Below are 24,562 nucleotides of genomic sequence, written 5' to 3'. Positions count from 1 at the left end.
AATGAGGCCTCCTGCCTCCCCTCTAGACCCTCCCTTCCCCTTTCAAACCCCCCCCCCACCCTTATCCCCTCCTGTTCTTTTGTCTAGCCCACGCTAGACGGTTTTCTTTCCCTTTCTTACCTGCACGGCGGGGCCTGGAGGTCGTCGATGGAGGCACTCCTCGGGACGCGGAGCTCCGCGAGGAGTGCTACGGCTGGGGCGCGTCTTGAACGAGCAGCATGGTTGCTCGAGAGGCGTGTCCTGGAGGCCGGCTGACGGGGTCAGCCGGCCCTCTGTGGCTGGGACGTTGATTTCCGGGTTTCAGCGCCGCGGAGCCGCGGGGAACCGAGGGAATTCAATTCTGAGATGCTCTCAGGTAGGACAGGCGTTCGGCCCGTGGTTGTTATGTATTTGATGAAATAGGTGACCTCTTTAGGGATTGGTGGAGCCCTGATTGGGGGGAGGACCAGGTGCCTATATAGAGGGTAGTTTTTTGGGATTCAAGTCACTGATTATTTGTTTACCATGCCTAAAGTTCCAGCAAAGAGACGTAGGATTGTCTCTTCTTCCTCGGAGGAGGAGGGGGGTGAGGCTAGCATTACTACTCCTGAGAACTCACAGGTACCTGGCAGGGGTACTCCCCTCATGTCCAGAGAGGAGGTTCAGGATATGATTGAGGTGGCGGTGACCAGGGCACTACAAGCAGGCGTGGCCAGGACTGGTCAGTCTAAATGTGCGCACTCATCGGTAGCAGCTAGGAAATCCTCATCGGAGAGTGAGGATGAGGCCCCATAGACGTCATCTGGGGGGAAATATGTTTCCAGAGAAGATATGTGGGAAGTGATGGCACATGTTCGGGACAATTTGGGTTTCCCGGTGTTTCAACCTGCAAACTCGGATTCTCATTTATTTCCTCAATATAAGACACCTTCAAAGTTTGCCATGCCTTTTCAGGGACCTGTGAGGGATATGGTGTTTCGTGAGTGGAAGGATGTGGATAAGGCTCAGGTTCCACGATTCCTTCAGAAACTTTACTTACTTGAGGGTGAGGAGGTTTTGCCTCCTTCAGTACGCCTGGACTCTATTTTGGCTACTCTGATTGGCAAAACGGCAGTCAATCCGGAGGATTGTGTGCCTACGGATGCCACTGACCGTAAAGTGGATTCGGGTCTTAAGAGGGCTTTTGCTGCGGAGAATCTGGCGCTGAGGGCAGGGATTTATTCTGCTTATGCGTCACAATCATTGGTTCAAGACTTTGATAATCTGGCGGTGGCTGTACAGGAAGGGGCGGAATGTTCGGAGCTCCTGGCTGGTATGGAGCAGCAGGCCAGATTGTTGGCTGATGTGTCTTCAGATGTGGTCCGTACTTCGGCTCTGGCATCTGGGTCTTTGATTGGGGCTCGTAGGTCCCTCTGGTTGCGTTCCTGGAAGGCTGATCCAGGGGAAAAGGCGGCCTTGTTGAGACTGCCGTTTGAAGGTCGTACCTTGTTTGGAGAACAATTGCCATCCATGCTTTCCAAGGCTTTTAAGGAACGGAAGCATGCCTTACCTTATAAAGGGGGTTCTTCTTCGGGTAAAGGGTGGAAGAAACATTCCAGATCTTCTCCTACTAGGGATGCTAAATCCTTTTCATTTAGGAAACGGCGTTTTCAGCCGCGTTTTTCAACTAAGAAGTCTGCTCCTGCGACCCGGGGTGGTTTCAAGAAGGGGTCCTGACAATCACTGTGGGCCTGGCAGAGGGCCGGTTGGGGGAAGACTGAGTCACTTTCTTTCGGCTTGGAAGGACAGTGTAAACGATCATTGGGTACTAGACATTGTGGCCAATGGTTATGTCATAGATTTTGTGGTGGTTCCTCCAGATTCAGGGGTACGTCCCACACCTCTGCCTTCAGAGGGGTCACGGAGAAGAGCATTATTGGACGGAGTGCGGGACTTACTGGTCAAGGGGGCCATTTCCCACGTTCCGCTAGACGAACGGGGTCAGGGCACTTATTCGGTCTTGTTTCTTGTGCAGAAAGTTTCAGGGGGATTTCGGCCGGTGCTCAATCTAAAGGAGGTGAATACCTGGATCAGGACAGTGCATTTCCGCATGCTGTCCATTCAGACTATTTTTCCATTTGTCAGACACGGGGACTTTCTGGTGTCACTGGATCTGCAGGACGCTTACTTACACGTACCGGTGGCAAGATCCTCTCAAAAGTTCCTGAGGTTTGCTGTGGGTCAGGACCATTATCAGTTTTGCGTTCTGCCTTTCGGTCTAAAATCTTCTCCTCGAATTTTCACAAAGGTGCTGGCTCCTCTAGTGGCTTTGCTTCATTCAGAAGGGGTATTTCTGCATCCTTATCTAGACGACATTTTGATTCATGCCCAATCACGAGACCTTTTGCAGAAGCAGGTGGTCCATGTTCTGGGGGTCCTGCAAAACCACGGGTTTTTAATCAATTGGGAGAAGTCAGACTTAGTGCCGTCCCAGGATCTGGTTTTTCTGGGAGCTCGGTTTCAGACTCTTCTTGGGTTGGTGACTGTGTCAGAAAAACGGTTGGGTGTCCTACAGGCTTTGGTAAAGAAGGTATTGTTGCGGTCTGCTCCCCGAGCTCTTCTATGGTTGCGTCTGCAGGGTCATTTGGCGTCGGTGATATTTCTGGTTCCTTGGGCACGTTTCCATCTCCTGTGCTTGATGACATGGTTCTTGAGAAGGTGGACACCAGGGTCCGGTTCTCTGAAGGACAGGGTTCCAGGGTCCGGATTGATTCACAGAGAGTTGCAATGGTGGTTGGATGCAGACCACCTGAGGATAGGGGTTTCTTTATCGCCTCTGAGACCCGTGGTGGTGACGACGGATGCCAGCCTCTCCGGTTGGGGAGCATGGATGGGGTCGGCTCAGATTCAGGGGTTTTGGTCCCCTCGGGAGGCGAGTCGGTCATCGAATTGGCGCGAATTGCAGGCAGTATTCCTGGCTCTGGTCCATTTTCAGGATTCCCTGAGGGGTTCGGCGGTTCTGGTTCGCACAGACAACTTAGTGGCCAAGGCTTATGTCAATCGGCAAGGAGGGACCAGGTCAAGGGCTCTGTTCAATCTAGTCAGGGAGATTTTTGTGTGGGCTCAGGAGTGGGTTCCTTCTCTCAGGGCTACGTACATTCGGGGGGTGGTGAATGTTCGGGCGGATCTGCTGAGCAGAGTGATTCCTTCCTCTCAACTTTTCTCTCTCCGGAAGTCTCTGTTTCAGCATCTGGTTCGGCTTTGGGGTCTTCCAGTGCTGGATGTGTTTGCGTCAGTAGGGAATGCGAAAGTGGATCGCTTCTGCTCCCGGTTTCGATGTCCCCAAGCATGGGAGGTGGACGGGATGTCATGTCCTTGGCCGCAGGGCCTTTTGTATGCGTTCCCTCCTTTTCAACTACTCAGGGCGTTTCTGTTACGTGTGAGGGATCTGGGGTCCAGGGTTGTCCTAATTGCGCCACTTTGGCCGAGGGCGAATTGGTTCCCCTTGTTGAGGCTGATGGCGGAGGGGAGGATGTGGCCTCTGCCTCTTTGTCCGTCTCCCCTGGAGTTTCCCTGCCTCCCATTGGGGTCATTGAGAAGGTTACACTTGACGGCCTGGAAGTTGAACGACGGGGATTGACAGGTCTGGGGGTGCCGGTAGCTTTGAGTTCTACATTGCTGGCTTCGAGGAGACGTTCCACTTTGCTTTCTTATGGTAGACAGTGGAAGGTGTTTTCGTCATGGTGCTTAAGTCGTGAGTTAGATCCTACCTGCGCTTCTATCTTTGAGGTGATGCAGTTCCTGCAGGACGGTGCTCATTTAGGGTTGTCAGTGGCATCTCTTCGGGTGCAGTGGGCGGCTATTCAGGCATTCAGAGGACCATGGCGTAATCTTCAGGATGAAGGGCGCTTGATGCCGAGATTTTTTCAAGGGCTTGTTAATTTATTTCCTCGCCCGGTACGTTCTTTTCCTTCATGGGATCTGTCCTTGGTTTTGGATGTGTTGACGGAGCCCCCTTTTGAACCTTTGGGGGACTGTGATTTGCGCCATCTATCTTTGAAGACATTCTTTTTGGTAGCCATTACTTCGGCTCGTCGGTTGGGGGAATTGGGGGCATTGGCTTGTTCCTTTCCTTTTTGTAAGATTTTTCACGATCGGGTGGTTCTGGTTCCGGTACCTTCCTTTATTCCAAAAGTCAATTCTTCGTTCCATTCCCGGCAGGAGGTCATCCTTCCTTCATTTTGTCCGAATCCCTCCTCAAGGGAGGAGGTCCGTTTGCATTTGTTGGATGTGCGCAGGGTTTTGTTGGAGTATCTGCGGGTGGTGGCTCCTTTTCGTAAAGGGGATTCACTGTTTGTTAATTTTGGTCCGGCTCGCAAAGGTGAAAAACCTTCCACGGCTTCCTTGAGTCGGTGGGTTCGATCTTTAATTCTGTTGGCCTATTCCTTGAAAGAGGTGGTTCCTCCTCAAGGGATTCAGGGGAGATCTACCAGAGGCATGGCGGCTACGGTGGCGGAGCTTCAGGGGACTTCCGTGGTGGAAATTTGCAGGGCCGCCACTTGGGCTTCTCCTTCGACGTTTGTGCGTCATTATAGGCTGTCGGACTTGGGTAGTTTGGAGTCGGTGTTAGGTCACCGGGTCTTATCCTCTATGAGATAATGTTTGGGATGTTCTTGGTGCAGGATATTAAATAAAGGTCTTGCAACTCGATGTCCGTCTCCTGTGTGTTTTCTTGCTATGTCTCATTGGTTAAAAGGAAGGCGAGGGAGGGACGGGAGGTAATGCTTCCATTTTCTTACGATAATGGCATTACTCCTAGTCCTACTCCCTCGCCTTCCTTTTCCGTTCCCTCCCACCCTCCCGGTACGGACTGTCCGAGTTGCAGCTTGGGCTTGGTTTTTGTACAGGAGGGGATAAGGGTGGGGGGGGTTTTTGAAAGGGGAAGGGAGGGTCTAGAGGGGAGGCAGGAGGCCTCATTGGTTAAAAGGAAGGCGAGGGAGTAGGACTAGGAGTAATGCCATTATCGTAAGAAAATGGAAGCATTACTTCCTGCGCCCAATAGACGAGCAAGTCCTACTGCTGCTACTTGCTTGAGAATGTACCTGTTAAGCTGCTCCGGGTCCAGTGATATGATTTTCTAGTGCCTTACAGTGGTGACATGAATCCGCCAATCCTGAGTGTGACACACACACTCGCACAAGTGCCCAGTGATGGGTAGGAGCGGAATACAGACCCGCACAGGCGTGCCCTGGTCTGCACAAAGGCACAGGGAGCGCCAGAGGTAATTATTCGGGAGTGGCGGGAGGGTACAGCCCGTGCCAGGACGCATGTCCAGAGCTGTCCTCCAGGGCATGTACACGTGGGCGAGGGCCTGAACTGAGATCCAGTTCACAGGGGGCGGGGGAGGCCAAATAACCCTTGGAAGTCATCCGAGGTGCGGGTCCCTTCGAGAGGCTAGTGGGTCTTGGTGAAAGTCCGCGCACTAACCTCGGACAACCCCGGTAATTCCAGGTTCAACATATAGCTCGGCCTATAACCGGCCTATCTCTGGAAAGTCCATTTAAGGTCAACATGCTGAGTGGGGAAATGCTAGAAAGAGACACCACAAGTAACTATCAAATGTGAACAGTGTCCTGCTCGGGGTCAAAGCATAAACTAGTAAACGTCCCTGTGTATTCAGACGGTACAAGTAAACCCTGGCGGGTGAGTGCCCGATGAAAAGCAGGGGAGTAAGCCAGGGTCAGGATAGTGAAATTAATAGCAACTTTATTTCCAAAGCTCTGTCAACGAAGCGCTTCAAATGAAATGACGGTGCATGTCAGCTAGCTACTCATTGATGAACACTTCTATTCTTCTGTTTTTGCCTGTTTAACACATTCTACCCTCAAATGGTGGAATGTTCCAAAAGCATTCTAGCCCTGACCCCTCGGGCTATGCTGATGGGTAGAATACAAGCACTTGGCTGGACAACCACTCAACTGCCGGAGCTCCTGTTATTAGAAAAGGGGACAAGGCCTCTTGTCACCAAGAGCCACCCTTGGGTGGTGCCCTTTGTGGCCGCATCGTCTTCCCCTTGTGATGGACACTGAGCCCGCTCAAGCCCACGTACTACTTATAACCGGTTATAAGACTGTGTTTAGCGCACCGCCATAAACAAAATTGAGAGAGTCCAACCGTGATTGGTTAGGACCCTATTGTGGATCCATAAGGCATATTCAGCTGAAGAAAGCACGCGTTCTAGTCATCAGAGAGCCGGGTCTTCGACGAGAGATCAGACTGCAGAAAGGTAGCGGCTCTGGACAGCCTTCGCAGTGGTATTACACAGCACACGGCCCTAGCGCAGCATGAACCGGCATGTATATCTAAGCGCCTGCACTTTAAGGCACCGTGCCACCTTTAGCAGTACGGCAGGGTAGTTGATCCAGAAAGGTGAAGTTCAGTTAGTCTCCAACCGGGTGCAAGGTATGAGTCAGCACCCCCATATTCCTCAGTCACTACCCCTGAACTGTGGCCATTGGCTTGAGGCCACGAAAAACAAAAATGAAAAATATGAGTGTTCGTACAAATCTTGGCTTGATGTCAGTCGCTGATAATTACTCTAGAGTGCATTCCAGCACATCACCGTTTTGCTCACTGTGCTATTAGAATGTGACGAAAATATGCAAACATGCAGCCCGGCCCCTTCTGACAGAGGACACACGCTGCCTCCCTTGGCCTCCCCCTGCTGGGCATCATCGGTGAGGCGCGGCGAGGCCCACTGCACCGTAAACTAGGCCGACACGAGGGGTTTTCAGTGACCCCCGGAAGCAGCGTTTGCTGCTGGCCTAGGCCTGAGGCGTGAGTCCAGAGCCGTGGATCAGGAAGTCAGCGGGACCTGTCCAGTGGCTGGTGGACGAGATGTGATTTGGCCAGTCTCCTGGCTTGTGAGTAGAAGGGTCACTTTTCCAGATAACCGTGACCTATGCTGCTGTAGGCCTTAGGTGTAATGTATGTCATCACTGCTACGCTGGGAGCCAGTGCACTGATGGCCGAGGTCACGTGGTTCAAAGCCTGATACGTTAGTCTGTGAAGTCTAGCACAGAGATTTTTGGGAAACCCACATAGATTACATTCCAGATCAGGAAAGAGGGCGAGGTCACTTTGGGAGGAAGAATAATATATAGTGAAATCGTTAGATGGCTCGTCAGACATATGGCCATAGGTTGGAGTCATGTATCTGTACTTCATCCTTACGAGGCCGATAAAATGTGTTCCGGGATGTTTCATAACACCACTACCCCCTTACTGACAGCAAACCCTATGAGGCGCTACATAAAAATGCCCCTCAAGAAAGCTTCCTTTCCCACAGTCAGAGCAAGTCCTACAGATAGTCGACCAGCTCTCACTACAGACAGTGCATAAGCGCTTCGAGGCCATACAAGTGGCAGATGAAGCTATAAATATGATCATGAGTGTCTAGGGGATATTCCTAGGATGGCGGCGACAGTATACAAAAGTAGTCAGAGTTGCGAGGATGCAGTAAGACGGAGTCTGTTTTTTGTTGGGATGGAAATGTGGACAGTGATAGAAACACGACCAGACGCAGCATACTTCCGGTTCACACTAGAACTGAGAAGAACAGAAGTGGAACCCGGCCAGGCAAAGTAGGGGCTCCTGCCAGGGCCTCGTGCATGGGAACCGTGTTTTCAGTCCAAAAAGCCACAATGAACCCAGGGAGGGATCCAGACAAGAATGCGGGGTTTGTGCCAGTGGCTTAACTCGTCCTGTGCGGACACGAAGGCCCTGGCAGCGGTGGGCTCGAAAACGCACTCAATCCAATTTACAAGAAACAGAAAGTGTTCCTAGTCCGCGTGCGTCATTCAGCCACTGAGTGCGCGCGCAGAGAAGCCGTGTTTTTGGAAAGAAGTCCTAGCCTCGCTGTGTTTGAGCATGAACCACCGGGCTACTTGTGGGGGTCAGTTGAAGGTTGAAGAAAGTCATGGACGTCAATTTACCAAAATGCAAGGGATAGCGGAAGTGGCATCACCAGGCAGACTAGGCCTAGCACTTAGAACCCAGCATGCGAGCTGCATGGTCATGGTACTGCATGGCCAGGAGTGCACACTGTTCAAAGTTGCACAACGACCTTTAGCTGGGAAAACGTATATTTCCCAATGCATGTGTGCAGCTGTTGGGTATCACTTCCAGATTTGGAAACTGGGTTAGACATTTTAGAAATACCAGCGTTTGTTTCGCTGCCGGCAATCCCAGGCAGAGAAAGGTCTGTAGGTGCACCAGAAAGACGGACGAACAGCGAGAGCTACAACGCCAAGACGGCACCAGTCCTCATTGTAGTTAGGTCAAGCGCTCAGATAACACCGATGAGACATGTAGGGCTTACACCTTTCCCGGACCACAGCTTGCAGGAGTGGGCGAAGGATTATTTTGGGTGGAGGGTCTCTAATGCTGGGAGTGCGGATGAGGACAGATTGTGAGATATGGTGGTGGGGGTTCTCGTGAGTAGTCCAATGGGAGAACAGTAGTGGAGCGCGCAAAGGCCTATGGGAAGCCGGACGCACCTGGATAGAAAGCGGTCGCGCGGGGAACGTGCATGCGTGAGTATCCAAAGTGGTGTCGTGTGGTGCGTGAAGGCACTGGGCGCCGCAGACTATACAAGGCAGTTTCTCACTACTCCAGGCACTGCGGCAGACCGTGAGACAGACCTACTAAATCACGAAGCAGTTTAATGCACTGCACAGCCTTCCAGGAATCCCTTGAGTGTGGCAGCAGAAAGTGGGCTCTGAAGGCGACATAGAAACGAGGGGATTGGGGGCTGAAATGAGGAAAGGAAGGGTGACCAGATCTTGAGCACCAAAAACCGGGACATTTTGCAAAAATAGAAGGAGGACTATATTTTTACGTCAACAGAGCGTTGCAGCATGACAGTTCTAATCAACATCAGAATGCAGAAAAAGCACCTAGAAATGTAATAAAATGTCATTTTTTTTAAAACCAACATCACACCTGTTAATAACATTCCTTACTTACAACAGCTACTAACTAGCTCTGCTTTGGAACACCCAAAAAAGTGCCTCTAGCTATTTTCAGTCAACCCCCTCTAAAAACCAGGACGAGTCAAATTTGATGAAATCTGACGGCAACCCGAAAACCGGGACTGTCCTGGCAAAACCGGGACTCCTGGTCACCCTAGGTAAGGTCATGTGAGACAGAGGAGTAAGATAGGGAGAGAGAGCGGGAAAGAAAGAGAAAGCCAGAAAGAGCGTCAGAGAGAAAAAAGAGAGCATGTGTGTGAGAGAAGAGAGAGAGAAGGGGGGCAGCAGGGCAAGAATGCAGGCACCAGAAAATTAAGGAGGCTGTCCAGAGGAGCGTGAGAAGGTGGTACAAAAGATAGCATATGGGAACATACTAAAGGACGTTCAGAGACATCTCTAAATATTTTAAATTGCTACCTTAGGCACAATCGAAAACATTGGAAGTAAAATATGTGCATGTGTAGGAGGCTGGCCTGGTGTGTGGATGACACCTATGGTGTTGGCACCTTATACCAGGTCCAGGCAACCTTTATTAGTGAATCTTAAGCCCATATTTATATTTTTTAGTGCCTCATTTGCGCCGCTTTTGCGTCAAAAAGCGGCACAAATGCGGTGCTAAAAAAGTATAAATTTGGGCCTTAGTGTCTAGGAAGGCAGGGCTCTTTAGGGGTAGCTGTGCTGAGTAGCCAAGACGTATCTAGGAGGATTATAAAGCATTTTCAATACCACAGTAGTCACACAGTAACTTATCACTCATGAAAGGAACCACAGAGTGTTGCCAAAAAAGTACTTTATTATAGTGATACTGAACTAGAATACTATAGGAAGTCTCCCCTCTCTGGAGGCAAGTACATACACAATCTACGCAGGTAAGTACCAGGAATAAGCATAAACTATTAGAAATAGCAAGAAACAGCAAAGGCCATATAGGGGGTGGGGGGTACACCATATACTAAAATAGTGGAATGGGAAAATGGGTCCCCCATCAGAGGATATGGAGTAGTTAGTCAAGGGCTGGGAGAGTATGGAACCACAAGAGATTAGTATCTAGAAGACCGGCAGCAACCAGGAGAGCAGAGGTAAGTTACCTGGTTGTCCCCTAGGCTAACATGCGGACTTAGAATTGGAACAATGCAATAACAGGACCAGACCGGAGGAACCCAATAGTGGATTCCGGATTAGGAGAATCTGTAAAAGAAGGGGACAGAGTCCAGTCCACGCAGGAGTGTCCAGGCGGGGCAGGAGGCAATGCCCACCTTTCTGTGAGTGAAGATCCGGGACTAAGGTAATGGATGATGGCCACCTGTGGAGGCCAGGAACTGCAGAAGAGTCCCTGAAGTCATCTAGGAGCTCTCCCTCGATGGTCGCAGGAGTACAGATGGGTCAGTGGTCAGGAGGACCACCAGCAAGCACAAGCACATGCAAGTCAGAGTGGAAGAAGATTTGAAAGGCTGGAGAGGACCAGCAAGGTCCTGGGGACTTGACCCTTGGAGGGGAGTCCAAGCTGACCCTAGGAAGACAGGGGAGCCAACAGAAGCAGTCAGAGCCCCCGAGCTACCCAGTGGCAGTAGGCACAGTAAGTCACAGTGTGGCCCAGGCAGCACATCTGAACAGGAATCCCACGTCACTGGAGCAGCAGAGAGGAGACTGTCCTTGCAGAGGTAGAGGGCTGGGAGGTGTGGCTACTTTGAGCCCGTAGAACCCTCGCAGCAGGAGTCAACAAGCCTTGGTTGCTGCAACAATCGCAGTGCACAGGGATTCTGTCCTGGAGGAAGAGACAAGCTGAAACAATGCTGCAGGGCGAGGTCATCTTGTGTTGCAGTCTTGTTCCGTTCCTGTGGAGTCCAGCAGCTGTTCCAGTGGCCAGAAGCAGAGGAGATCATTGTAGAGGACTCCTGGTGGAGTCTTGCACACCAAATCTGGGGATCCACCTGCAGGGAGTCCTTAAGTAGCCCAAAAAGGGGCTTGGTCACTTTGCAAGGTGACCACTTATCAGAGGGGGTCACTGATGCCATCTGACTGACCTGGCCACTCAGATGGTCCCAGGGGCCTCTGCCCATCTTGGTTTTAAGATGGCACAATCAAGTGGCCACCTGGAGGAGTTCTGGGCACCACCCCTGGGGTGGTGATGGACAGGAGAGTGGTCACTCGTCTTTCCTTTGTGTAGTTTCGTACTGGAGCAAGGACCCATGGTCCCTGGACTGGCAGCACACTGGATTATGAAAAGGAGGGCATCAGATGTGACCTTCACAGCAATCCGGTGGCGTAAGAAGGCTACCCCTCTCCAGCAGGTGATTTACAGTGACCTGGTGTAGTGACCAGCATTCACCTCTTCACGTAGGCTGCAAATTGCAGGCCTGCAGACACAGATTGCATTGGCTCCCATGGGCGGCATAATACATGGTACAGCCCATGGGGGACCCCTGGTCTACATATACCCTGGGTACCTAAGTTCCATAGACTAGGGACTTACAGGAGTACACCAGTATGCCAATTGTGGGTTGTAAAGCGTACCAAGGCAACCATATTTAGTGGAGAGAGCACAATCACTGGGGTCCTGGTTAGCTGGATCCCAGCGAAAATAGTCTATACATACTGACAACAGTCAAAAGGGGAAGGGGTGTAACCATGCCAAAAAGAGTGACTTTCCTACACAGTGCAAAATGATCGTTTGATGCGCAGTTTTTGGCATTGACAAAATGTGAATTTCATTTCCACTTTTTTCAGTTCCTCCACATACAAATGTTCCCTTTCTTACGCCACAGAAATGTAAAAGACAATTCTGCTGATTATTAATACTTATTCTGCAGGAGTAGTTGCCCTCTAGTCACAAGGCTCTGTGAAAGCAGGGTTGCTGACTCTGCAGAGCACGAAACGTACACAAGGCCCATGTAAGAAGTTTACATTTATCCAAATGTGGATTTTAAGCCTCTGGCTGGAAAAGAGAGGAGCAAAACGCACGTTCCAAAACGCTAGCTAGAAACCAAAACAAATAGAGGTCTGTCCGAGGCACCGCTAATGCTCCAAGCCAGTTTTGCGATGGGGGCGCTCTGGGGGTGAGATACACAAGCACCCCCCTCCCACAGACCCCCACCCCATAGTCATCATCTACAAGCCCTGGTCTACCCAGGCCTCGTCTGGACAGCTTGATTTAGAAATCTTAACTCCCCTGAAGCCTTGTCCTGAACTCAGCCAGTGGCAGCGGAAGTGGCTAGAGGAGAAGTTGTGGTGTTTTTGTTGTTGATGGTGGTGGAGGGAGGAGGGGGGGGCGAGCACAATGAATTATCATCCTCACACAGCACCAAGAAATCAACATTTTTCGGAGGCCACAAGATACGGATTTCTGTCCCAGGCGACCAGAGGAGTTGAACTTGGCCGTCAGCCTAGAAAGGGTGTGACAGGAAACGCCCCCACCCCCGGCCTACGGAGAGCGAAGGGGGTCAAGGGACCGAGCAGACACAGAGGGAGGTTCCCCGAGAGCCACGGGACCACAAGAAAGTAACCGCAGTGCTGTCAGGGAGCTAATGTTAGAACAGCACCCCGTCCTGGTGCGAGGGGGGCCCGCAGCCAGACATGAGGCACTCCCTGCCTGGATAGGAGCGACTGACTTTAACTCTTGAGTCCTCTCCCAAGCTGTGGGCTGCCATGTTGTCCCAGCGAAGTATTTCAAGACTCCACAGCCACCGAGGCTGCCTCAGACCCGCACTTTCAGTGGGGGGCTCTCGCGATTTTCTAAAACCACCTTTTGCTGTAGTATGGGCGATTCTCGCGTGCACTACCTCACGTGACAAGATCGCAGCTTAAAATTCGGGCACCACATCCGCTCGCTTTCGCCTTATCTCTGTACAAAGAAATACAGACTGGCAACGGCCCTAGTTACCCTGACGCACTGTGTCCTCTTAAGCGAGTCCGATGACTGACACCAGTAAAGTGGGCTGCGGAGGCATGCTCCTGGGGGTGGGCAGTTCAGGGTTTAAAGACATATGCTAATAAAATGTGTAAACTTTTTAAATTGCGAAGTACGACCCAGAGAGGCCCAAAGCTATCACCGCCAATACTTTGATGTAAAAGGCACTGAAGGCTCCAGCCGGGCTCGAGCCTGATGCCTGGCCCAGGCCTAGAGGCCTTGTTGGAACACAGAGCGCAACAGGTGCCGGTAGGTAGTGTGGCCTAGTGGCTACGGCTGCTGAACGAGAGACAGGGGAGAAGCAGGGCTGACCCCTGGCCTGGACTCAGCATCCTGTAAATCCCGGCAAACTTACCTGTATTGGAAAAAAGTGTAATGTAGTTTGTGTTTGTTGTGAAATGCTCGTATGTCCTTTGGCAAAGTTCTGCTAGGCTCAAGTACTAAAATTAACACTTAGATTGTGCCTGTCACCAGCACTCATTTTATGGTCCAAAAGTAAAAGGCAAAGCATTAACCTTTGATGGCAATAAGAGATTCCAACCTAGTGGCGCCTCTGCACAGGGAGGAAACTGAAAAATCTAGACTCAATCCCACTTTCATTACTTGACCAAATCGTGAGAGCCTAGGCGAATGCTTTATTTGACTGAGCCTCCTTTATGTGCATTACCACATAAAGAGCACCTTCAAATAGGAGTTCAGGAAGTGCGCTGTGCAAAAACCTCGTGTTTTATTTAATAGTCTATAGCCCTGCTCTATCCATAGTAATCTAGGCCACGTATACAGTGGTATAGGGTACACATGACCCCTGACTTGCCTCTTAGTCCACTAATTGCACTGTCGCAAGGGTGGACACAGGGATGATTCTCAGTGCATGTTTAAAAACACTCAATTTGAATAAATATTGCTTAAATAATGTGATGTATTAAGGTGAAACGCATCGGCTTGTTAAAGGAATATATTTTTAAAAACATTTTGAAGACACCTTATCATATTCCAACATGACTTTTGTTACGTGATTTAGATGCTGAATATTTTCAGGATTCGGCTCCTCGAGCCAGAGCCATCCTTGGCTGGGCTCTGCTCCCTGTTAAGTTGTCTCGCCCTCCTCAGCTTGTTGACTAGACATGCACACAGATCCGAAGATTCACTTGACACACCCATCTCAATCTGCGCATTGGTAGTGCTCCACCGGAGCCAGTTACTTTAAAGGCTTCTCTTACACACCACCCGCGGGCCACCACAAGTCCTTCGGTGCCAGAGCACACCTTCATAGGCACTTGTTAAGCATCACCAATCCGCTGCAAACACTGAGCACTTCACTTCAGAAGCACTTCTCAAACAATGCAATTCAAGCGCTAGAGCAGAATCCTTAACTTCCAGGCGCTCCTTAAACATGATTTCAGAGCAGAACACTTTTTTCACAGGTCCAGCAGAGCAGGGCACTTCACTCCAGATGCCCACCTGACACTTTAACTCGGTTGCAAAATTCGAGTGTGAGACTTAACTGTGTAACAATTGGCCAACTGAACCATGGCGTGAGAACGACAGGCGTGAACTGTGTGTAGCAGTTCTTGTGTGTAAGGGAGCAGTGGCAGAACGCATGAGCAGCTGGTGTGACTCGGGGGAGCAAATCAATGTATAATAGTCGAATGTGTGAACTCAGTTGCGGGAATCAAGAGTGGGAATTGAGAGTGCAACAACAGATATGGAACAACTGTGTGTGTTGTTTGATGGGTACCAGTTCTGGTTGCACCTGTCTGACCAATGTGAACTGAGTATGCACGCCAATCTGCAAGGATAAACTGTTGGGACCCGAGTGTACAGGTATTGAGAACCGATGAGGAAACAAAAGGAGCTGTGAGAATCTTGTGTGTGAAGGTATCTAACAGTTAATGGTCTGAACATTGGAACTGGTGATCGTGAGTCGACTATTCGAACCGATCTGTGAGAATCGAATGCGCCCACCATGTGTGAGGATCCCGTGCGAGGCGATGTGTACATCACCTGAGTGCGCTCACTATGTGTGAGGATCCAGTGCGGGGCGATGTGTACATCACCTGAGTGCGCCAACTATGTGTGAGGATCCAGCGCGGGACGATGTGTGCATCACCTGACTGCGCCCACCATGTGTGAGGATCCAGTGCGAGGCGATGTGTGCATCACCTGAGTGCGCCAACTATGTGTGAGGATCCAGCGCGGGACGATGTGTGCATCACCTGACTGCGCTCACTATGTGGAGGATCCAGCCCGGGACGATGTATGCGCTCACTATGTGTGAGGATCCAGCGCGGGGCGATGTGTGCATCACCTGACTGCGCTCACTATGTGGAGGATCCAGTGCGGGGCGATGTGTGCATCACCTGACTGCGCTCACTATGTGGAGGATCCAGTGCGAGGCGATGTGTGCATCACCTGACTGCGCTCACTATGTGGAGGATCCAGCCCGGGACGATGTATGCGTCCACCATGTGGAGGAACCAGTGCGAGGCGATGTGTACATCACCTGAGTGCGCCAACTATGTGTGAGGATCCAGTGCGAGGCGATGTGTACATCACCTGAGTGCGCCAACTATGTGTGAGGATACAGCGCGGGACGATGTGTGCATCACCTGACTGCGCTCACTATGTGGAGGATCCAGCGCGGGACGATGTATGCGTCCACCATGTGGAGGATCCCGTGCGGGACCATGTGTGCAACACCTGAGTGCGTCCACTATGTGTGAGGATCCAGTGCGGGACGATGTGTGCATCACCTGAGTGCGCTCACTATGTGGAGGATCCAGTGCGGGACGATGTGTGCATCACCTGAGTGCGCTCACTATGTGGAGGATCCAGCGCGGGACGATGTGTGCATCACCTGACTGCGCTCACTATGTGTGAGGATCCAGTGCGGGGCGATGTGTGCATCACCTGAGTGCGCTCACTATGTGGAGGATCCAGTGCGGGACGATGTGTGCATCACCTGAGTGCGCTCACTATGTGGAGGATCCAGCGCGGGACGATGTGTGCATCACCTGAGTGCGCTCACTATGTGTGAGGATCCAGTGCGGGGCGATGTGTGCATCACCTGAGTGCGCTCACTATGTGGAGGATCCAGTGCGGGGCGATGTGTGCATCACCTGAGTGCGCTCACTATGTGGAGGATCCAGCGCGGGACGATGTATGCGCTCACTATGTGGAGGATCCCGTGCGGGACGATCTGTGCATCACCCGAGTGCGCTCACTATGTGTGAGGATCCAGTGCGGGACGATGTGTGCATCACCTGACTGCGCTCACTATGTGGAGGATCCAGCGCGGGACGATGTATGCGTCCACCATGTGGAGGATCCCGTGCGGGACCATGTGTGCAACACCTGAGTGCGTCCACTATGTGTGAGGATCCAGTGCGGGACGATGTGTGCATCACCTGAGTGCGCTCACTATGTGGAGGATCCAGCGCGGGACGATGTGTGCATCACCTGAGTGCGCTCACTATGTGGAGGATCCAGTGCGGGACGATGTGTGCATCACCTGAGTGCGCTCACTATGTGGAGGATCCAGCGCGGGACGATGTATGCGCTCACTATGTGGAGGATCCCGTGCGGGACGATCTGTGCATCACCCGAGTGCGCTCACTATGTGTGAGGATCCAGTGCGGGACGATGTGTGCATCACCTGAGTGCGTCCTCTATGTGGAGGATCTAGTGCGGGACGTGTGAATCACCATGGAGTGCGTGGGAATCTAGTTGTGAAGCGACTGTGTAACATCCAGACGTCTGTCTGGACCACAGTGGGGCAACAGTAAACGGGGCCGAGAGGGCGCACCAGCCCGCGAGTCCCCGGAGCGCACACCGGGTGTGAATGTCCCAGGCCCCGCTGTCTTACCGTCTCTGGTGGAAGGTGCTCCGCTTCACGCTGGCGCAGCTACTGGGCACTGGCAAGCTCCGGTGGGCACGGCACGGCCTGGTTTCTGCTGGCAGAGGGACGGCCCAGTGGATTTAAGAACTGGGCTGTCCCGGGAGTGGAGAGGAGGGGCCGCTCTTCCCGCCCAGCATGAGCACAGGCCCAGTCACTGATCTCGCCCTTCACCGATTTCACAAATTCTCGGGATGCGTGTGAGGGAAAAAAGAGATGCGCGTCAGTGGGGGAATGAGGACATTTATAGCGCTCGAACACTGCACACCGAACGTCTCTGGCCCTGGGCGACGTTGAGCGGAACCCAAAACAGTGGAGACAGCTGCCAAACACAGCACACACCCCTCTGCCTCTCGGCGTCGGACTGCAGCAGGCTCATTAACCATCTGAGTTGCGTTAAAGTACGGACATCCTTTTTTGTAAGGTTATTAAAGCAGTTACAAAACAAGTTAAGTGAAAGAAGAGGCCGCTGATCACAACTCTACATGTTTAAAATAGTTTAAAGCAATAACTCCTGAGCAATGGTAATGTCCCAAAAGCAATTCATCATGTAATATACAAATACAATAAAATAAATGTATTAATTTCAAGGTATAAAGTGCGGTGCAGATGGCAGAAAGGGGGTGGAACAGACATTTTGTAGTTAGTAGGTGTGGGACATAATCCATCAATGCTGGTCTTTCAGATCACACCGCTCATGTATGATCTTATATAAGCGCATAGACTGACCCTGAACATCTGCCAAAGCTGGACGCACATGCAGTATACGTAGGATCGTTTCTTCTTTACACCCACACAGCCTGCGGTTTGGAGTGGACCAAGCCCTTTTCCATCCCGGAGTTAATTCCTTTATGGAGACATTGTTCGTTCTATGCGGCAGAAATGTTATTTTTAAGTATGCATAGAAATGACTCTTCGAGTATTCCTGTTGAGTTGTTTGATCACACGAGTGTATCTCCATCCAGGAGTAAGCCTTACTTGCAACTTCATACCTGTCCTGCAAATGCGAAAGTATTTTTACCGATATATTTACACATTTATTAAAAAACGTGGGGTGTTCGGTGATTCCCACAAATTTCAGGGAAAGCAATGCGTTACACAGAAATGATTGACACGGCTTGTAGGATTTGGGTGTTGTAATTTCAGCTCAGATTTAGTTCCTTAATGTGTGTTTTTGGGGCGTCAGGCAGTTTCTTGCAAACTTTAATGAGGGCTCCCTGTCGAGCTAGTGGTTGACTTGCAACACCGAGTTGAACTCGTGACGTGTTTTTTCAAGCTTACATAACTGCAACATAAGTTTCCTTGTAAGGTATCCAGCATCATAGCATGTCTCCCTCGCTGGATTTCAGATCCGCAAGTTTCCTTAGGTATTAAGAGGTTCAAACAAACGACTGCCCAGTTTGCTGTATAAAAGCAAGTATCAAAGATCTTGCTTTTCCACTTAGAGACTGGAAATGAGAGTTGAAATTACAATGATTATCAAAAATCACGCCAAAGTTAGTATTCGTCGTTGTGGTAGCAAGTTTTTCCTCTACATTCTACCCAACACATTTTTTTAAATTGGGAGTCAAACCATATCACTTTTGCCTTTTGATCTTTATTTCTGTTGTATTTGCTGTGTTACAAGTATTAGGCACGAGACTCCCACAGTTCAGAACAATCTCTGATTTACGCAGTACACACAGACTCCTAAGGCAATATTTATTAAAGACTTTCGTCTCCCTTGTGCTACGCAATGGGGTGCAAGAGTGACGCAGCTCTTAAATTCAATTTATCAAGCCGCTGAAGGCCACGCTGTGTTGCCTTTCCTGGCTTGATAAATCTAGAATAATGCAACACAGCACAGCGTGTTGCATTGCGCTACTCTGCCCTGGAAAGGCATTCCATGGGTGGAGCGGGGGTGTTCCCTCACATCCAACTATGGATTTTGGTGCATTCCCAAATGTACTATTACTGGTAGACCTGGGAATGCGTCAAAATGCTACGCCGCCCAGGGTGAGGCGCAACAAGTAGAAATAACTATATTTCTCCTCATTGCTTCCTCTTTCTATGTGTGCTGCATTTCTACGTGTCGTGCACAAAAACAATCGTCCCTACAATGCAGATGCGTTGTGGCTAGGCAGCACATTGTGTGCCTGCACAAGGGGAAGATAGGAATACTCCGCACAGTGTTAAGTACAGCACATTCCCTCCCTTTCCCTCTCATGCAGCGCAGCAAGGTGACTTACTGTGCTGCATGATTTTTTAATAAATATGCTCCAAGAGTGGGCCATTAACCCACTATGGGCCATATTTACAAGGCGCAGAGAGGGGCAGCACGTGGCTTGCTGAGCTGCCCTGCGCCACTGAGGAAGGGCAGAACTGCGCAGTATCTACAAGATACAGCACATTTCTGTCCTCTCCCCCTGCGCTGGCGCACAGATTGCTGCCATGCGCCAATGAAGGCACCCAGGGTGCCTGCCTTGTGGGGATGATTGTTTTTGTGCAGGAGGCAATATCCTCCTTTTATGCGTGATGATGTGTGCAGCACACTTAGAAAGAGAAAAAAACGGGGAGAAATAATGCTATTTATCCCTGTTGCATCATTCTTATGCCTCCCATAGGGAGTCATAGGCTTCTGACGCAGTCCCAGGTTTACAAAACCTTGTAAATCTGGAAATGCGTCAAAATCCATGGTGGTTGCGTGGGAACACCCATCCAACACCCACGGAAACGCCTCCCTGACGCAAAGTAAGACAGCGCAGTGGCTTGCGCTGCCTTGCCTTACTCCTTATCTACAAGGCCATGTAAAAACATGCAAAGTGGCTTTGCGTGGCCTTGTAGATATGGATGTGCAGCCTGTGCTGCTGGTACATCATAAAAAGTGACACACCGGCTGCGCAGGCCGTGTGTAAATATGGGCCTAAGTTCTCTCACAGATAATGGACCATTTGAACAGGAGGACGTGCTACGTGTCTGTGAAAGACACACTTGACCTGCAGGTTACGCACATATGTGAGCCAACAGCAGGTAACGCATAAACCCATGCTTTAATCACATCAACACACTGAGCGATTATACAGACATTTATCTCCCACAAAAGACCGAACACGCACGGTTCGAAACCCATTTACTAGCTCTGCCCTTTATCGTTTTTCACAAATTCAACAACATTTCTATTTATGACTAAGTAAATGCTCATCTTGCAAAATCTCTGCCGCTGTTGAGGTCACTTTTCCACAGGATTCTGTTAAATGCGGGGTTCCCGGATGCGTTCGCAGTGGACAGCCTATATTTAGATTTTTTGTTGAGTTCACACTTCAGGCTGACATTCCCAGGAGCCCCTTCCTGCTTCCGAGAGCTGCCTGCTCAATGACTCTTTCAAACCATCCATCACTCGGCGTCCTCATATGGCACTGGTACCCATCTGATAATTTCCCAAAAGTCCGTCTGTTGTCTCGAAAGTAGCTGGAGTGGTGCCAGTCACACGACAGGCCCTGACATAATCTGACTTTTACCTACATCTGAGTCTTCCCTGGTCACTACATGTCTTTCAGAGTCTTTTCTCACCCAAGCTGGACTTTCAGCGACTCTCCAGAAAAGTTACAGGCTCTGCGGCTGCCCTTCTAGGGGCACTACCCTGAGAACTGACTGACTCCCCTCGACTCTCCTCTTGCTCAGTCGACCTTTTGACTTGACATGTGACGGACTCTACCTCAGCCCTAACAATCTTTATATGTGACTGACTTTACTGGCAGGACATTTGATTGTCTTTGCCCAGAGTGTATTCAAAGACTGGAACCGTGAAAAAAGGTGATAGTTGTAAATGATTGAAAATAATCTCAAATACTGGTAATTACTCAATGCGCATCCCAGTCACTCTTTTTTTTTTTTTGCTCAACATGCCACTTCATATTAGACACAGCTTTATGCAAATCAGTCTTGACCCTGCTCCAAAAAGACCAATCCAGTCTGAACTGCCAAACCAGGTCCTCTGTGAACCAGAACACATTCAATCCAAGAATGAATTCAGCCTATTTGGGCCCCTTCAGTTGGGTGCAGCTTGGCCCCATTGGCACATTGAGCACAAGACCCAGGTCTAGGTATACCCATCACCCTTACGGTGTCACACTTAGGGTGTCACATTGAAAAATATAAATCAGTGATGGATGCAATGCTTGAATTAATCTCAGCCACTGGTAATTAATCGGGGCTGCATCCCAGTCCATCGTTTGTCCAGGCTAGAACAGAAAAGAAACTCCAGACTAGGCCTTAATAAAGACTCAACAATAGGCCCAGCTTGAAACCTCCAGTCTAAGCCTTCACAGGTTGTAGACTAGGCAGTGATGATGGCCCCCATACTAGGCCCTAGTGCACGCTCCAAGTAGGATCAGCATGTGGCATCCAGAATAGGCCCTAACAGTCTGTTAGCTAGACGCTGAATGCAGCCACCATCTAAACCTCAACATCAACCTCTAAATTATTCCAGGCAAAGCCTCCAAACTAGCTTCCACCCAACACAGCCTGCCGAGAAGGTCCCGAGCACAGCCTCTAGCCTTAATAAACCTACTAGACAGAACAATATGCACAGTAAGCTAGTGAGCATCCTCCAAACACAGCACATGCACCTCCTGTATGGTGAGCTAAAACACCAACATCTAAACTAGACTCAAGGAGACTTCAGATTTAGATCCAGACTACAGCCACCAGACTAAACCCAGAACTCAGCCTCCATTGATGCTCAGAGACCTAGCTCCAATGCCAGGCACAAGTACAGCGTCTAGACTGGACTTTGAGCCCAGATTACAGATTGGCCAGAGATGAGTTTCTAGAATAGCCCATGTGCAACTTCCAGAGTAGGCTTGAGCTCAGCTTCCAGATTAGCCCAAGTGCTGTGACTGGAAAAGTCCAAACAACAGGCCTCAGTCTGATACAAATTTGCAGACTATACGTGCACATAAACTCCGGGCCAGGATTTAATCCTTGAGGGTAGGCTCGACCCAAGGCTGTAGGGTACACCTCAACCACTGATCAGCATGGCACTAGCCTGTGGTCCTACAGCCTGTTCCTCCAGCTGGTCAGTGCTTGGATCACCTATCGACAGTCCTGACCCACAGACTACTGGTGGTGCCATCAGGGGCACATATCGGGGAGATCTTCGAAGCACTAGTATCGGAGGTACCCATTACAGAAGGCCATAGTCATCCTATCAACCTTCGGACTCAGGCCCCTGTGCAACAATACAGGCTACTCCCGATCATGAATGTATAGTAAGACCTGTGAAACAACAAAGCCAGGCTACTCCATGATAAAGATTCAGAACCACGAAACAACTCAGGCTACTCCATGGTTAATAATCAGGATTCAGGCCCATGTGCAACAAGATATTCTATTCCATGATCAGCAATCAGGATTCAGACCCCGAGTGCAACCATACTCGATGGTCAGGATTCAGAGTACTGCTCCTCCACGATTAGCTATCAGGATTCAGACTGATATGATACACTGCAAGCTACTCCATGATCAGCAATCAGGATTCAGACCCAAGTGCAACAAGATGGGCTACTCCAGTGATCAGAATCCATACACCTGCTCTTCCACGATCAGGAATCAGACCCATGTGAAACAACACAAGCTACTCCACAAGGAGAAATCAGGATTCAGACCCACATGAAACAAAATGGGCTACTTCATGATCAGGATTCAGACACTTCATTCACCACAATTAGTAAGCATGAGTCAGATCCATGTGAAACAACACTGACTATTCAATTATCAGCAATCGGGATTACGACCCATGTGCAACAAGACAGGCTACCTCCATGATCAGGATCCAGGATCAGCAATCAGTGTTGTTTCAGATGGATCTGACTCTTTTTTGCTGATTCTGGAGGAGCAGGTGTCTGAATCCTGATCATGGAAGTAGGCCGTCTTGTTGCACATAGGTCTGAATCAAAGTGATCTCTTCCTCTTTCCCCTGAATATCCTCTGAGGGCAGCCTCTGTAGTGATGCCATTGCTTCCTCCTTTTGTAGGAGTTCAGTTTGGAGGGCTTTGCTGATGCCGCAAGTGAGGCCCACAAAAGTACTTCTGAGAACTGCCTTCATTGCCTCCCATTCTGTGGCGCGACTTTGTGTGCCTTGCCAATTGTCTGTAAACTAGGTCTGCAGGGCTTCAGCTAGGATTTCCCATCCGTGTTTGTCCTGTAATATGTTGGGGGTAATCAACATGTGCTGGGTGACTTAGTGCCCACCACCCCAATGAAATGATGTGACAACCAGAGTGTGGTCCGATAGATAGCATGAGAGATGTTCGATCTCTAGTATCTCCAGGGTCAAACCGTCCAATATCAGGGTTCTATCCAATCTAATAAATGTGCCATGTGTTGGTGTGTGGCATGTGTATTCTCTTCACGCAGGATGTTTTTCCCTCCATATGTCACACAGCGCCAACTTTGTCATGACCTCCCACAGCTGCGCTGTCATTCGTGGTTTAGTGTTTTGTTTGGGAGGATGTTGGTTCCAATCCTGGTCTATTACACAATTAAAGTCTCCTGCCCAGAATAATTTTGTATCTACTGCTGTGGCGACTACATTTAACAGTGCCCCACAAAATTGTCCATCATCAACATTCGGTCTGTACGAGTTCAGAAAGGCCACATCTATCCCATCTAATCTACCCTGCAGCAATAAATATCTACCTTAAAATGTCTGCTTCCATGTATGTCAGTGTGAACGGCACCCTGGGACAAACCAGATCATCACCCCCGAGAATATGAGGAGTAGTTGACATAACACACCTGTCCCCTCCATTTCTTAGCCAGTTTGTTAGCTTCCTGGTCAGTTAGATGGGTCTCCTGTAAATATGCATCACGTCGCTTGAGCTGGTTAGCACTTGTTTTTGATAGGTTCCCAACCCCGTGTACATTCCAGGAAAGGAGTTTCAATTTACTTAATATAATCATGCTTGTCTGCTTGGGTTTTAGGTGGTTGCCAGGCCATGATGGTTTCAATCTTGGTCTGGAAGGGCTACACCTTGCCACCACATACCAGATGTCCTAAATACACCACAGAACACTGCCCATTCTGGCACCTGCTGGCCTAGATTGTCATACCCGCCTGTTGCAGGGCCTGAATCACCTCTAAGGGGTTATGCAGGTATTCCTCCCAGCTGCCACTGTAGACGGCAATGTCATCTAAGTAGGGGGCACAGAAAGCCTCTTTGCCAGCCAGGACCTTGTTAACCAACCAATGGAAGGTAGCAGTGGCATTCTTCAAGCCACAAGGCATCACCCAGAACTGGTAATGGCCCTCAGGGGTTGAGACTGCTGACCTCCCTTTTGCTCCCTCAGTCAATACGATTTGCCAGTACCCTGATAATATATCAAAAGTACTGAGGAGTTTGGCATCACCTATCCTATCAATGGGCTCATCAGCTCTGGGAATGGGGTGTGCATCAGTCTTGGTGACAAAATTGAGTCCTCTATAGTCCACTGAGAAACAAAGTTCTAGTTTGGCGCCCGGTGAGGCAGCCTTTGGTACCAACACCACGGGGCTGGACCAGGGACTGTGAGAGGGTTCAATCACCCCTAAATCTAACATCTTGGAGACCTCCTCCTAGATGCTGGCTCTCACCCTGTCTGATAACCTGAACATATTGTTTTTTTCAGGGGGACTGTCTCCTCTGTCTGTGTCATGGCTGCACAGATGTGTGAGTCCAACAGTGAGTGAGAACAGAGAGGCAAACTGTCCCAGCAACTGGTAACAGTCACATTGCTGCTCTGGGTCAGGGT

General features: G+C 50.1%; 1 protein-coding gene across 1 annotated transcript in view; it reads right to left on the bottom strand.

Moving 5' to 3' along the window:
- Window positions 1–17,160, bottom strand: part of TGM1 (transglutaminase 1) — a 50,727-nt gene extending 33,567 nt beyond the window's left edge. The window contains exon 1 of the mRNA XM_069238153.1: window positions 16,763–17,160. The gene's annotated coding sequence lies outside the window, so the exon portion shown is untranslated. The remainder of the gene's footprint in view (window positions 1–16,762) is intronic.
- Window positions 17,161–24,562: the final 7,402 nt, after the last annotated feature.

Source organism: Pleurodeles waltl, chromosome 6 (assembly GCF_031143425.1).
Source record: "Pleurodeles waltl isolate 20211129_DDA chromosome 6, aPleWal1.hap1.20221129, whole genome shotgun sequence".
Classification (NCBI taxonomy): domain Eukaryota; kingdom Metazoa; phylum Chordata; class Amphibia; order Caudata; family Salamandridae; genus Pleurodeles; species Pleurodeles waltl.
The sequence above is the reverse complement of the archived record's forward strand: the minus strand, read 5'-3'. Positions and strand labels throughout refer to the sequence as shown.